Source organism: Lepus europaeus, chromosome 3 (assembly GCF_033115175.1).
Source record: "Lepus europaeus isolate LE1 chromosome 3, mLepTim1.pri, whole genome shotgun sequence".
NCBI classification, from domain to species: Eukaryota; Metazoa; Chordata; class Mammalia; order Lagomorpha; family Leporidae; genus Lepus; species Lepus europaeus.
In genome coordinates this window covers 94,220,188-94,235,361 of record NC_084829.1, presented here as the reverse complement: position 1 = coordinate 94,235,361, position 15,174 = coordinate 94,220,188, and the positions used below count along the sequence as shown (strand labels likewise).

At 43.1% G+C, this 15,174-nt stretch overlaps 1 pseudogene; it reads right to left on the bottom strand.

The window, feature by feature from the left end:
• Positions 1-13,123: 13,123 nt before the first annotated feature.
• LOC133756608 (folate receptor alpha-like) lies at positions 13,124-14,529 on the bottom strand (annotated as a pseudogene).
• Between the last annotated feature and the right edge of the window lie 645 nt (positions 14,530-15,174).

Sequence of the window (15,174 nt, the reverse complement as noted above, 5' to 3'; positions counted from 1 at the left end):
TGCCTTTCAAATAAATAAATAAATCTTTAAGAACAGATATTGAACATTTCCATCATCCCAGTAGTTTCCCTCCTGTTCCTTCTCAGTCAATACTCATAAACACCTCAAGCTCCATGCCAGCTAAACATGATCCTAACTTCTATTGCATAGGCTAATTTTCCTGTCCTTCAGCTTTATATGAATGAAATTATTCCATGTGTATTCTTTTGCTTAACATATTTTGAGGTTCATCTATATCACTGTGCATATCAGTTAATTTTTTATTTTTTTTTAAATATTCTACTGTATGAATATATCATTTTCATGCTGATGAATATTTGAGCTATTTCCAATTTAGAGCTATTTATCAATAAAGCTAATATTAACATCCTTTTATGTGTCTTTCTGGGGACACATATATTAATTTCTTTTGAGTGTTTATCTAGTGGCGAAATGTAGATCATAGGGTAGGCATATGTTTAGTTTTATTGGAAACTGCCTAATAGTGTTCCAAAGTCCTTGGTAGCACTTTACTCTCCCATCATTAATGAATGTAGCGATTGCTCTGTGGATACACTACTACTAGGCATGGCCAGTCTTCTACTTTTAGACATTTGGGTGGATCTGTAATGTGATTTTAATTTGACAAGAAATAGGTGATAAATACTTATTCGTTTACTCATTGGCCATTTGGATAACTTTTGCAATGTTTCCCTAATTGTTGTGCACGTATAAAAATTAGATTATTGGTCTTTTCTTACTAATTAATCATTTTTACTTGTTTAAATACCCAGGGTTCAGAATAGCGACTGGCAGTTAGCAAATATTGTTGAATAAGACAATGACAGTAAATAATACTGGCTTTATTTGCAAATTTTTCTTTGTCACTGGCCACAGGAAATGAGTTGTGGAAGTAATTAGCTTCCATGTACATTTAAATTTGTTGGTTTTTGAAAATACCAAGACATAAATTCTAAACACAGCTGGTTGTATTTGTGATTGAAGCACTTGTGATTTTACATTAAATTTTGATTCATTCATGCATTTAAAGTACTTATCATCATAGTGTCTGGAAGCCCAGAAAGATTTTAGACCAGAATACAAATTGTAACATTACCTTCTGTTCTTTCATTGTGCTAATAAGATTAGGTAAGATGTCTAAAATTCAGGATTTATTCTACTAATTATATCTTTTCTTTTGATTTCTAGGCTAGAAATGTGATTTATAATTCCTTGATAATAGATAAGTTTTTCAAAATATGAAAACATGTTTAAAGTACAAATTTAAGTTTATCTTAAATTTTAATAACAATTTGTATTGATAAAAATACTAAGCACTCAATTTTGGAGATTTAGAAAATGTGGTGGGCTGGCATTGTTGCATAGTGGGTCAAGCTGCCATTGGCAGCGCTGTCATCCATGTGGCCAGCAGTTCGAATCCTGGCTGCTTCACTTCTGATCCAGCTCACTGCCTATGCACCTGGGAAAGCAGTGGAGAAGGGCCCAACTCCTTGGGCCCCTGTACCCTTGTAGGAGACCTGGAGGAAGCTCCTGGATCCTGACTTTGGCTGGCCTAGCCCCGGCTGTTGCAGCCTTTGGGGAGGGATAAAAGACCTGTCTCTCTGTCTCTCCCTTTCTCTCCAACTGTGCCTCTCAAAATAAATAAAATAAATCTTTAGAAAATGTGACACTATAAAGGAAATAAAACTTTAATTTGACTGACCAACTCTAGATTCCTGCTGAGAACATCTGTCTTTTTAAAAAATTTATTTCTTTGAAAAATAGAGGTACTCAGAGAGAGGAGAGAGAGAGAGAGAGAGATATCTTTCATGCACTGGTTCACTCCCCAAATGTCTGCAACAGCCATGGCTGGGCCAGGCTGAAGCTAGGAGCCAGGAGCTTCTTCCAGGTCTCCCACATGGGTGCTGGAGCCCAAGGACTTGGGTCATCCTGCACTGCTTTCTCGGGTGCATTAGCAAGGAGCTGGATCCAAAGTGGAGCATCCAGGACTTGAACCGGTGCCCATATGTTGTGCCAGTGCTGCAGGCCACAGCTTTAACTTGCTGAGCCACAGTGCCGGCCCTCATCTGTCTTTCTCTGCTTTGTGCACATGCCTGTGAGTGCTTACATATATATATATATATATATATATATATATATATATACACATATATATACATACATATATATATATAATTGTGTGTGTGATATGTTTATATTTGTCATTGCAATGCAACTTTCTCCCGTGGTGGAATGGAAGACTATTGTGTGTGTAATTTTATAAAGAAAAATGTTTATTTTATGTCTCTGCTGTATTTTGTGTAGCTCATTGAAACTTGAAGGTAGGTACTTATTAAATGCTTCCCATCATTTGTGCTTCTTCAAGATGGCAACTGTGCCCATGTTTCCTGCCCTGTAGCACCTAACATCAACTTGTGTATATAGCAGGGTACTATGTGTATGTGACTTCTCAAAAGTTATTTTGTTAACAGGCCTTTAAAGGGCTACTGACTCTTATAGGCTTCTCCGTTGCAAAGAGGAGGCTAGGTACAGTGCACGAAGTAACACATGTGGTCCCAAGTAGATATGAGAAATTCATGGTTTGCTTTACTCCTGAGGTATCCATCCCCCCAAAGATTTTATTTATTTGAGAGGTAGAGTTACAAAGAGAGGGAGAGACAAAGAGAGAAGTCTTCCATCTGCTAATTTACTCTCCAAATGGCTGCAATGGCTAGAGCTGAGCTGATCAGCAGCAGGAACCAGGAATCAGGAACCAGGAACCAGGAGCTTCTCTTGTGTCTCCCAAAAAGGTGAAGGGGCCAAGCACTTGGGCCATCTTCCACTGCTTTCCCAGGTCATAGTGTTGTAGGCAGGCATAAATAAAATTGATCAGGTTTGTGAGCTGGAAGGCCACCCCTTCACCACGCCCTTGTGTGACCTCATACCCCTACCTGGCCACACTTGGGTGCCCACCAGCCAATCAGGTTAATTAACCACTCCCCTTTGGAAGTGGGTTAAAAGCCTGGGACATGGTGTGTCTGGCTCTTTTCTTCCTTGGCCTCTTGCCAGGAGGGGGCTTGCTGTAGCCCTATGCCTCCAGGGTGCATGGCCTTCAGGCCACCCACCCTAGGCTTGCTGGCCTAGATGCTCCTCCATGTGGCTGGTTCCTGGTGCTCGATATGAACCCAGATTTACCTCTCTCTCTCTCTCTCTCTCTTTTTTATTTTTATTTTTTGGACAGGCAGAGTTAGACAGTGTGAGAGAGAGACAGAGAGACAGGTCTTCCTTCCGTTGGTTCACCCCCCAATGGCCACCACGGCCAGCGGCCAACGCGCTGCGCCAATCCGAAGCTAGGAGCTGGGTGCTTCCTCCTGGTCTCCCATGTGGGTGCAGGGACTCAAGCACTTGGGCCATCCTCCACTGCACTCCCGGCCACAGCAGAGAGCTGGACTGGAAGAGGAGCAACCGGGACAGAATCCAGCGCCCCAACAGGGACTGCAACCTGGAGTACTGGTGCCACAGGTGAAGAAATTAGCCAAGTGAGCGCAGGCTCTCCCCCTTTCCCTCCCTCCCTCCCTCCCTCCCTCCCTCCCTCCCTCTCTCTCTCTCCCCCTCTTTTCCCCTCTCTCTCTCCCTCTCCCTCTCTCCCCCCTCCCTCTCTTCTCCTCTCTCCCCCCCCTTCTCTCTCTCCCTCTCCCCCCCTTAAATAAAACTCTCACCCTCTATGCACCTTTCTCACTAAATAAAAGCCTAGAATGTACCATGCTGCCTTGTTTATTTATGCCAGTATTTAGAATTCTTCTCTAAATATTAGGCAAGAACCCTCTCAGGCTTATTAATATTGGGGATTTATTAATAAGTATATGGTGATATCGTATGGCACCCCAAATTCCAGTAGCATATGTGGCATCCCAGATGGGATTTCTGGGGAACTTTAAGGGGCCACATTTTGATATATATTTTAGGGGGTCATCTCAAAAAACAGTTCCTGGTACTCGGTATGAACCCAGATTTGCCTTTCTCCTATAGATAAAGCCCTCACTCTCCTATGCATTTCTCTCACTGAATAAAAGCTTAAAATTGTACCATGCTGCCTCATTTATCTATGCCAGTATTTAGAATTCTTCTCTAAATATTAGGCAAGAACCCACACAGGCTAATTAATATTGGGAATTTATTAATAAGCACATGGTGGTATCATATGGCACCCCATATTCCAATTTCAATAGCAGACAGCTGGATCATAAGAGGAGCAGCCGGGACACGAACTGGTGACCATATGGAATGCTGGTGCCCCTCCTGATATTTTATAGATTGGAAGTGCCAAAGGATCTGTAAAGTTCTTTCCATTCGATTCAGTGCATACAAGCAAGTGAATTGCTGAACTTTCTAGGAAGGCTGTGAATTCTGAAGCTTTAAGAGATGGAGACCACTGAGATATTTTATGACAATCTCCTCCAAACATTATTTTCTGGGTAGATTCAGCCAGTAATTTAGTTACATTTGCAATAGCTCATTTTCAACTTCAACTTTGCTAAACTTAAAACAGATAATTTCATTCCATGTTTAGGTAGTGAGAAGCAAGTGATGGAAGAGAACTGTATGCTGAATTTACAAAGTAAAAATACTTGTTCTGAGGCCAGCGCCGAGGCTCAATAGTCTAATCCTCTGCCTGCGGCGCCGGCACGCTGGGTTCTAATCCTGGTCGGGGCGCTGGATTCTGTCCCGGTTGCCCCTCTTCCAGGCCAGCTCTCTGCTGTGGCCCAGGAGTGCAGTGGAGGATGGCCCAAGTGCTTGGGCCCTGCACCCCAGGGGAGACCAGGATAAGCACCTGGTTCCTGGCTTCGGATCAGCACGGTGCACTGGCCGCAGCTCGCAAGCCGAAGTGGCCATTGGAGGTTGAACCAATGGTAAAGGAAGACCTTTGTCTCTCTCTCTCACTGTCCACTCTGCCTGTCAAAAAAAAAAAAAAAATACTTGTTCTGTAAAGTCTTGAATATTCCAAATTATACCCCTGATATTAATATGACATATAGTTTTAAAATATGAACATTTAGTGATTTTATAAAACCTCCCATAGAAATATGGTTACAGAAAATAAATAAGCATACAAATGTTACCGGAGAAATTGCAGGGTTCTCGTCTTGCACAAGAAAGAATTCAGGCGTGAGACAGAGAGTAGTGGGAGGTAAAATAGCAAGGTTTATTAGGAAGGAACATCTGTAAGGACGGATGGGCACCTCTCCAGACAGAGCCTGAGAGAGAGTGCCCAGTCGCTCAGACTGGGGGAGAGCGGGGCTGCATGGGTGAGTGGAGAGTACACCTGGCGGCGGCTCAGCAAAGATGCAGAGAGCTGAGCGAGCACGCAGTCCAGTTGAGGCTGGGGGTTTTTAAGGAGATGGGTCTTGCTTCCCCACCTCTGCTCCTCTTGGAACAAAGAGCTTTTTAGATGTAAATAGAAAAACTTCTCTTGAAGGTCTGAAACAAAGGACTTTATGGATGCAAATGTTATCAGACCAAAGGAAGGGAGCAGGGTGTTTGAGATGCAGATACTAGGCTGCACCTGGGAGATTGTGGAAGATTGTCAGGCAGAAGGGGGCAGGGCTGGATGCTAGGGCCAGGCTGCCCCTGAAACATTATGGGGATGACTTTGAGATGCAGATGCATATGCTGGACATAGATGTCTTCTCTTTAGGCCTGTTACAAACACATAAGCTCATACCTGACTTCCTACCTAACACAAATAGTGACCTGTGACTTGGGTCTCTGTTCCATAAGATAAATTAGTATGAATAAATATTTGGTATATAATGTACCTTCAAAATTATTTTTAAAAAATTTAGAAGAAAATAATGTGAATGACTCATGGGCATTTTACTTGAATGCATAATGTATGTTTTCAATGTGAAATATTTAGTATTTATTATGAATAAAAATACAACCTAACCCCAAATTTTTCCTGCAATCAAAGTGCAGCGTCAGGTGTTGGAAAGGATGCTTCTTTCTTTATAATGGTCTCCCAAGGGTTTTCTATGAGAGGGAGGACCTGGTCAAATCCTCTGACAAGCCAGAGTATCTCTGGAACATGGACATACACCTTTCCTGTTCTGTCACTTCTCTCAGTGTTATAATGTCCAGGCTGTACAATTTGTTGGCAGTGGAGCTACAGAACCGCCAAAGCAGGACTCACTCTTGGATAAAGAATGCTAAGCCTGAGCATCACCACTGACCCCTTACAGGGCAAGAGGATTCTTCTTTCCCCTTTTCTGTCCCAACTCCCCATGAGATTATCAGTCCCTAATAAGGAGAATTCAGCTTTTGAGTTTCATCAGATGTGTGAAGAGGTAGTCAGGGTGGTTCCAATAGAATTTGGGATGTAAAATATTTGCTTCCTCCTCTAAAACATTATCTTTAGCACGAGCAAATAGGCTGCTCTCCTTCCTTTGCAATCTCCAAATTTACCATGAAAATAGCAAGGGAGCTCTTCCTGAGCTCACAGCTTATTGTGAAAACAAGTTCCTATCCCACTCTGGTGGTTTTTTCTTTTATCGTAAACAGGCCAGACAGGGTGGAAAATCCTAAATCAGGTCTTTTGATGGGTTTTGTCCCTGCCTGGTAACTGAATGCCAATCTGATTGTCAAGTGTGTGTTTTTTTTTTTTTTTTTTAACTTAAAAACCACAGTGCAACAAGATTGTTTGGATTTTTTCCTCTCTTGGATGCCGCCCTCAATGCCATTCTGGATGGAGGTCATTGACTTTAATAAATCTTATTAAATCTCTCTGCTTATCTGCTTCGAAATTCTTTTTCCATGTGAGACAAAGAACTAAGGTAATGATTTCTCTGCCACCATTTTCCCATAACAAGAGTACACCAACTGTATTTTCTATAATTGATTATTGATTAATAACTAGGCAAATATTTAGTCAATACCCAAAGGAGTTGCTGAAATCCTGCTAAAGAAGTTGCTTATAAATATTATTCTTCCTACAAGTGAAATATCAATTTAATTCAGTTTAAGAAAACCCCAAAATTGAGTAAACAATGAACTTTTTAAAATTTATTTTTCATTTTTATTTTTTAAAACTTATTTAATAAATATAAATTTCAAAGTACAACTTTTGGATTATAGCGGCTTTCCCCCCAAAACCTCCCTCCCATCCACAACCATCCCATCTCCCACTCCCTCTCCCATCCCATTCTTCATCAAGATTCATTTTCAATTATCTTTATATACAGAAGATCAATTTAGTATATACTAAATAAAGATTTCAACAGTTTGCACCCACACAGATACACAAAGTATAGAGTACTGCTTGAGTACTAGTTTTACTGTTAATTCACATAGTACAACACATTAAGGACAGAGATCCTACAAGGGGAGTAAGTGCACAGTGACTCCTATTGTTGATTTAACGATTGACACTCTTATTTATGATGTCAGTAACCACCTGAGGCTCTTGTCATGAGCTGCCAAGGCTATGGAAGCCTCTTGAGTTTGCCAATTCTGATCTTACTTAGACAAGGCCATAGTCAAAGTGGAAGTTCTCTCCTCCCTTCAGAGAAAGGTACCTCCTTCTTTGATGGCCTGTTCTTTCTGCTGGGATCTCACTCACAGAGATCTTTCATTTAGTTTTTTTTTTTTTTTTTTTTTTTTTTGCAACAGTGTCTTGGCTTTCCATGCCTGAGAAACTCTCATGGGCTTTTTAGCCAGATCGAATGTCTTAATGGCTGATTCTGAGGCCAGAGTGCTGTTCAGGACATCTGCCATTCTATGAGCCTGCTGTGTATCTCACTTCCCATGTTGGATTGTTCTCTCCTTGTTAATTCTATCAGTTAGTATTAGCAGACACTAGTCTTGTTTATGTGAACCCTTTGACACTTAATCCTATCATGATCAATTACAGACTGAAACTGATCACTTTGACTAGTAAGATGGCATTGCTACATGCCACCTTAATGGGATTGATTAGGAATCCCCTGACACCTTTTTAGCTCTATCATTAGGGATAAGTCCGATTGAGCGTGTCCTTCCTCTCTTATTCCCACTCTTATATTTAACAGAGATCACTTTTCAGTTAAATTTAAACACCTAAGGATAATTGTGTGTTAATTAAAGAGTTCAGGCCGGCGTCGTGGCTTAATAGGCTAATCCTCCGCCTTGCGGCGCCGGCACACCGGGTTCTAGTCCTGGTTGGGGCACCAGATTCTATCCAGGTTGCTCCTCTTCCAGGCCAGCTCTCTGCTATGGCCCGGGAAGGCAGTGGAGGATGGCCCAAGTCCCTGGGCCCTGCACCCGCATGGGAGACCAGGAGAAGCACCTGGCTCCTGGCTTCGGATCAGCGAGATGTGCCGGCTGCAGCGGCCATTGGAGGGTGAACCAACGGCAAAACCGAAGAACTTTCTCTCTGTCTCTCTCTCTCTCTCTCACTATCCACTCTGCTTGTCAAAAAAAAAAAAAAAAAAAAAAAAAAGAGTTCAACCAATAGTAGTAAGTAGGACAAAAAAATACTAAAAGGAATAAAATAGTAAGTTGTTCCTGGACAGACAGGACAAGGGCTGATCAAGTCATTGTTTCTCATAGTGTCCGTTTCACTTCTACAGGTTTCCTTTTAGGTGCTCAGTTAGTTGTCACTGATCAGGGAGAACATATGGTATTTGTCCCTTTGGGACTGGCTTATTTCACTCAGCATGATGTTTTCCAGATTCCTCCATTTTGTTGCAAATGACCAGATTTTTTTTTTTTACTGCTGTATAGTATTCTATAGAGTACATATCCCATAACTTTTTTTATCCAGTCTTCTGTTGATGGTCATTTAGGTTGATTCCAGGTCTTAGCTATTGTGAATTGAGCTGCAATAAACCTTAAGGTGCAGAGACAGCTCTTTTATTTTCCAATTTAATTTCCTTTGGGTAAATTCCAAGGAGTGGGATGACTGGGTTGTATGGTAGGGTTCTAATCAGGTTTCTGAGGAATCTCCAGACTGACTTCCATAATGGCTTTACCAGTTTGCATTCCTACAAACAGTGGGTTAGTGTCCCTTTTTCCGTACATCCTCGCCAGCATCTGTTGTTGGTAGATTTCTGTATGTGTGCCATTCTCACCGGGGTGAGGTGAAACCTCATTGTGGTTTTGATTGGTATTTCCCTGATGGCTAGTGATCTTGAACATTTTTTCATGTGCCTGTTGGCCATTTGGATTTCCTCTTTTGAACAATGTCTACTGAGGTCCTTGGCCCATTTCCTGAGTGGGTTGTTTTATTATTGTGGAGTCTTTGATCTCTTTATAGATTCTGGTTATTAAGCCTTTATCTGTTGGATAGTTTGCAAATATTTTTTCCCATTCTGTCGGTTGCCTCTTCACTTTCCTGTTTTTTTTTTTTAGTACAGAAACTTCTCAATTTGATGCAATGCCAATTGTTAATTTTTGCCTTGACTGCCTGTGCCTCTGGGGTCTTTTCCAAGAAGTCTTTTCCTGTGCCTACATCTTGCAGGGTTTCTCCAAAGTTCTCTAATAATTTCATGGTGTTGGGTCATAGATTTAAGTCTTTAATCCATGTTGAGTGGATTTTTGTGTACGGTGTAAGGTAGGGGTCTTGCTTCATGCTTCTGCATGTGGAAATCCAGTTTTCCCAGCACCATTTGTTGAATAGACTGTCCTTGCTCCAGGAATTGGTTTTAGATCCTTGTTCAAATATAAATTGGCTGTAGATGTTTGGATTGATTTCTGGTGTTTCTATTCTGTTCCATTGGTCTATCCATATTAAACAACGAACTTAAGTTCCACGAGCCATTTTATATCAAAGCATTTAGTGCTTTGATATAAACTTTATACAACATATATTCTAAGTAATTTGCTATTAAGAACAGAGCATTAAAATATATATTTTATATTCTAATCCGTACTTTATGTAAGTAGATGGAACCTTTATGTTCCTTTTACCCTTTGAAATACAGCTCTTTAAAAATGTAACAGAATAGACACATTCTATTATTAATCTCCAATGTTCCCTTTTGTGTTAAAAGTATCAGATTTGTTGATCACTGCTTAGGAGACCTTTTTGGCCCCACGTGTCTTTAAAATGGCCAATTAGTGGCCGTGCCCAGATGCAGCTCATTACCAGCTACAAAGGAGGAATGTTATTTAAAAACACGCCACTCATTTATTCAGTGATTGGGCTAAAAACACGTCAGTAGGACTACATGAAATGCAGGGAGTGTTTGAGGTTGCACAAATCATTCTAACACCAAGAACCATTGCTGCAAGTTTTCAGTGTTGCTTCATTACCTCTCCTCTGAGTACAAACACCCTGGAGACTGCAGGTGTTGTTTTGCTTCACTCAGTGCAAACTGCTTTGAGACTCTCTGACATCATTAAGTCAAATGTTAGTCCAGATGTTTTGTTCAGATCTGAATGACACTTGCCCAGTTGATTAAGAGAGATGCAAATGCCAAAGTGTTCAACTTGGGCTTTTGTTTCTGTGGATTTAAATATGTATGAATTTAATTATATATAACCTATATTGCATATGACAAATCCGAGAAATGCAGGAGGTCTTGATGTTTTGTACCCTGCTGTGAGGATGTTATTTTTTTTCTCCTTCTTATACACCATGGCCTCGTGAAGGGTGTCTCAGGTTATTTCAAGATTTTTGGGGAAGTATGTATATTCTTTTTCTTCTACATGTTCTCTCCCACTTCAACTTCCCATCTCCCCCTTTTATCTCCAAGGAAGTATTTGTTTTTTCATCTGTAATCTTTGATGTTCCATTATTTTCACAGTGTTTGTTTGAGTATGAGCTTATATAAAAATTGTCAGCAGAAAATAGTACAGAGCCAAGTTTATAAAAGATATAGATGGCCGGCGCCGCGGCTCACTAGGCTAATCCTCCACCTTGCGGCGCCGGCACACCGGGTTCTAGTCCCGGTCGGGGCGCCGGATTCTGTCCTGGTTGCCCCTCTTCCAGGCCAGCTCTCTGCTATGGCCCGGGAGTGCAGTGGAGGATGGCCCAAGTGCTTGGGCCCTGCACCCGCAAGGGAGACCAGGAGAGGCACCTGGCTCCTGCCATCGGATCAGCGCGGTGCGCCAGCCACAGCGCGCCAGCCGCGGCGGCCATTGGAGTGTGAACCAACGGCAAAGGAAGACCTTTCTCTCTGTCTCTCTCTCTCTCACTGTCCACTCTGCCTGTCAAAAAAAAAAAAAAAAAGATATAGATGAATTTATTTAGAAGTATTCTGTACAGAATCCGAGGATAAGATCTAGTCACTACATTTAAGGAGCATATTGTGAGTAGTTCAAAAAGTTCATGGAAAAATGGAATCATTTTGGTGTAAAAATCCATGCATATGAGTAATCTTCAAAAGGTTAATTAGGGGCTGGCGCTGTGGCATATCGGGCAAGGCCCCTGCCTGCAGTGCCATCGTCCCATGTGGGCACCAGTTTGAGTCCTGGCTGCTCCACTTCCAATCCAGCTCTATGCTGTGGCCTGGGAAAGCAGTGGAGGATGGCTGAAGTCCTTGGGATCCTGTCCCACGTGGGAGACCCAGAAGAAGTTCCTGGCTCCTGGCTTTGGATCGGCGCAGCTTCGGCCATTGTGGCCATCTGGAGAGTGAACCAGCGGATAGAAGACCTCTCTCTCTCTCTTCCTCTGCCACTCTGTAACTCTGTCTTTCAAATAAGATCAATATTTGAAAAAAAAAAAGCTAATTAAAATACATATTACGATAAAGTGCATGGCTTTCAAAAAATTTTTGCACTAAAATAAACTACTTGAATTTAAGTTTTGATGAACTTTTTGAAGTACTTTGCATTCTAATAGTAGAAATAATGTTAACAGTAACATGTTAATAATATTGCAATCTTATTTTGTTGCAGGCATTGTGTAAGGTACTTTGCATTTCTAACCTTGTAAGATAAATTCAAGTGTCTCCATTTTTCAGATAAAGAAATCAAGGCTCATAGAGGTTAAACAACTAGCCTAAGATTAAACAGGTTAAATGGGTAGGCAGCAACTTGGAGCAAAGCTGTGTAACTCAAAGCTGACATAAATGTATCATGCATTAAAATAACTGTGCAAAGCACTGAGTGAGTGTCCAGGTGTACTGAAGAATGAAAGGAAGGAAACCAATCCCAGACTAGGTGGTTAGGATAACTCTTATGGCCAAGGTGAGCACTCTTGGCAGTGGTAGGTTGAAATTATTGAGAAAAAGGTGGTTCTGAGATATCTTGGGGGAAAACACACCCTATGCAGATTTGTGCACATGGTCCATAACTGCCTGGGATCCCCATGTTTGTCAATATCGTCATACAGCCTGTGCACAGAGCAAAAACTGTGCTCCGTTAACTGAGCCTCTGGTTGGTTTCTAATGTCCCAAACCCAGTGGGTTTGGCCTGTGTTATACTGTTGATTCAGGGGTTTTGGAAAAATGTCAACGGTGCTTTCAATTAAGGAATCTTATACTTAATCAGAAACTTTTTTTTTTTTTTTGACAGGCAGAATGGACAATGAGAGAGAGAGAGAGAGAGACAGAGAGAAAGGTCTTCCTTTTGCCATTGGTTCACCCTCCAATGGCCGCTGTGGCTGGCACTCTGTGCTGATCCGAATCCAGGAGCCAGGTGCTTCTCCTGGTCTCCCATGAGGGTGCAGGGCCCAAGGACTTGGGCCATCCTCCACTGCACTCCCGGGCCACAGCAGAGAGCTGGACTGGAAGAGGGGCACCCGGGACAGAATCTGGTGCCCTGACTGGGACTAGAACCAGGTGTGCCGGTGCCGCAGGCGGAGATTAGCCTAGTGAGCTGCGGCGCTGGCCAATCAGAAACTTTATAGTTTACTTTTTTCAAGAATATAATTTTTTTCCTAACAAATAAATATGGACACTGTAATTCTCATTTTATTAGTGAAGAAACAAAATCTCGGAAAGGTTTCATAAGAACAGTATCATATTACATATTCTTTTTTGCATCTTTTAGCAATATGAGTATTATTAACATGTTCTTATTTGATTATTATTATTATTATTATTTTTGAGTGCTTGGTTTATTTGAATTGGTTGTCAGTGGCCCTGCCATGGAGCAGGAACCCAATAGTTGGGAGCCTTGGGGCTGAACAGGGGAGGGACATCCAAGTATGAGATACAAAAGGAACTCAGCTGAGCAGAAAGAGCAGCACTGGGGCCAGGCTGGACAGGAGAGGCCAGGCCCCACGGAGCCCAGCCCTACTAATGGCCTCAGCATAGAACCTGGCTACCTCCTCACTGGGGCTGCCCTGGGCTGGGGTGAACCACATCTGAATGCAGTGGTCCTGCTCCCTCTGCTGTAGTAGCTAGCCTTGCAGGAATGACTTCAGATCTCTTCACACAGAGCAGCAGGTGTAGGGAAGCAGAAATGGAAAGGTGGCAGGCAGCTCCCACATGGGCAGTAGTTAAATCCTGAGGTCCACTTCCAACCCTTGTGCCAGTAGCTCTTGCAGGTGCTGGAGGTGTGACAGTTCTCCTGCCAGCGCCGACAATCCTCTTTGCACAGGAACACATTCACGACCTGCTCTGAGAACTCTGGTCCAGCTGCTGGAGCCAGTGTTAGGAAAATGACACAGTTTTATCTATGGCACGATCTACACCCTGACACCATCCTTGGCTCTAGCCCCCACCGCCATTGCTGGAAGCCAGGTGGCCTCATGGCCCAACCACCATTGTCAAGCTCCACCCCCATCCTAATGGGATTTGCTGCTCCTGCTTCCCTACCCGCCCTCCGGCAAAGTTTTAAAAGGACTGGTTCCTGAACACTTCGCTCTCTCTCGGCTTCTCTCATCTTCTGCTCTCCTCTCTCTCATCTTGCTCTCTCTTGCTCACTCTCTCTTCTCTCCTCGCTCCTCTCCTCTCTCTCTCTTTCTTCCTCTCTGCCTCCTGACCTCTGTCTCTCTCTCTCTTATACTCTCCTTCTCTCTCTTCCTTCCTTCCTCGCCCCTTCCCTCCAGCCTGCTGGGTTTTCCCCCAATAAACTCTTTCCCTTACTGCGGTGTCTGGTGTATTTTGTGGTGGCCTTACATTGGTGCTGAAACCCGGGACCTTACAGCCAGGGCCCCAGATCGGGGAAACACTCAGAAAGGCAGGTGTCCTGGATGCAGTGACATTTGCAAGCAGGCTCCACCTTGCCACAGTGGTCCCAGTTGAATCTGGTGTTGGTGGAGCCATAGGCCTTGTTTCTCCAGGGACTGCGCAGAAGGAATTTACCGAATGGAAGGTGTGGTGCAATTGGCCTAGGAAAATTCTCCAGTAATTAACATCTCAGTGATCAGTATTGGTTCACAGGGTCCTGCTTCAGTGCAATTTCTGCCCAGGTCAGAAGGCAATAGCCAGCTGCATGTGGCTGCCAGACCGACTGAAGCCCCCTTAGCCATCCTAACATTCCCTGAAGAACACCGCATGGCTGACCAGAGGAAGGCCACGAGTGATGGAACAAGGACATATCCTCAGCCATTCTGGCTCCTACTCCTAATCCCTGCGTTCTTTCAGAGACGCCCAGTCTCATACCCTGTGGTGGTCCCCGCCCCATCCTCTGCATTTTTTTCCAGGTTCAAAAGCTGGTGCCAAACATGCATGCAATTCACCTCTTTCTCCCCCCACCCCCTTCCCTTTGGACCCCTAGCCCACCTAAGATGTAAAAAGGCCCAGCCTGCTGAGGTCTGGGCCCTTCGCCACATTCTTGGTACATGTGCACACTGGCAGTTGGTCATCCACATCTGAGAATAAATTTTGTTCTGGCTGCAAGTTCTTATCCCATCTCCTCTCCACTCTGTGGCCCCTTCCCTACAATGGGCACCACTGACCAACCAGGAACTAGCACAGGAGTGGAACATGCGCCTCTCAACCCCAACTTCATTCAATAAACACCTTTACCTCAACTCCTCAGGAGCCTGAGAATGAAACATTAACTTCCTGGCTCTTGTTCTGCACTTGGCAAATAAATACCTACTATTTTCCACCACTCCAACCCAATGTCAGTGATTGGCTTTCTGCTCATTAGACAAGTGAACCCAGGTTTGGGGGGAAGGTGTATATAGCAATTCCTCCAGATAGTCTTGGTTTTTTTTTTTTTTTCCTGCAAGAAAATTTTAATTGAGCTTCTACTTACTCTAACCCAGGCACTGCACTGGGTGTAAGGAGAAGGGATGCAGATTGGTGCTGCCTTGCATGGAGC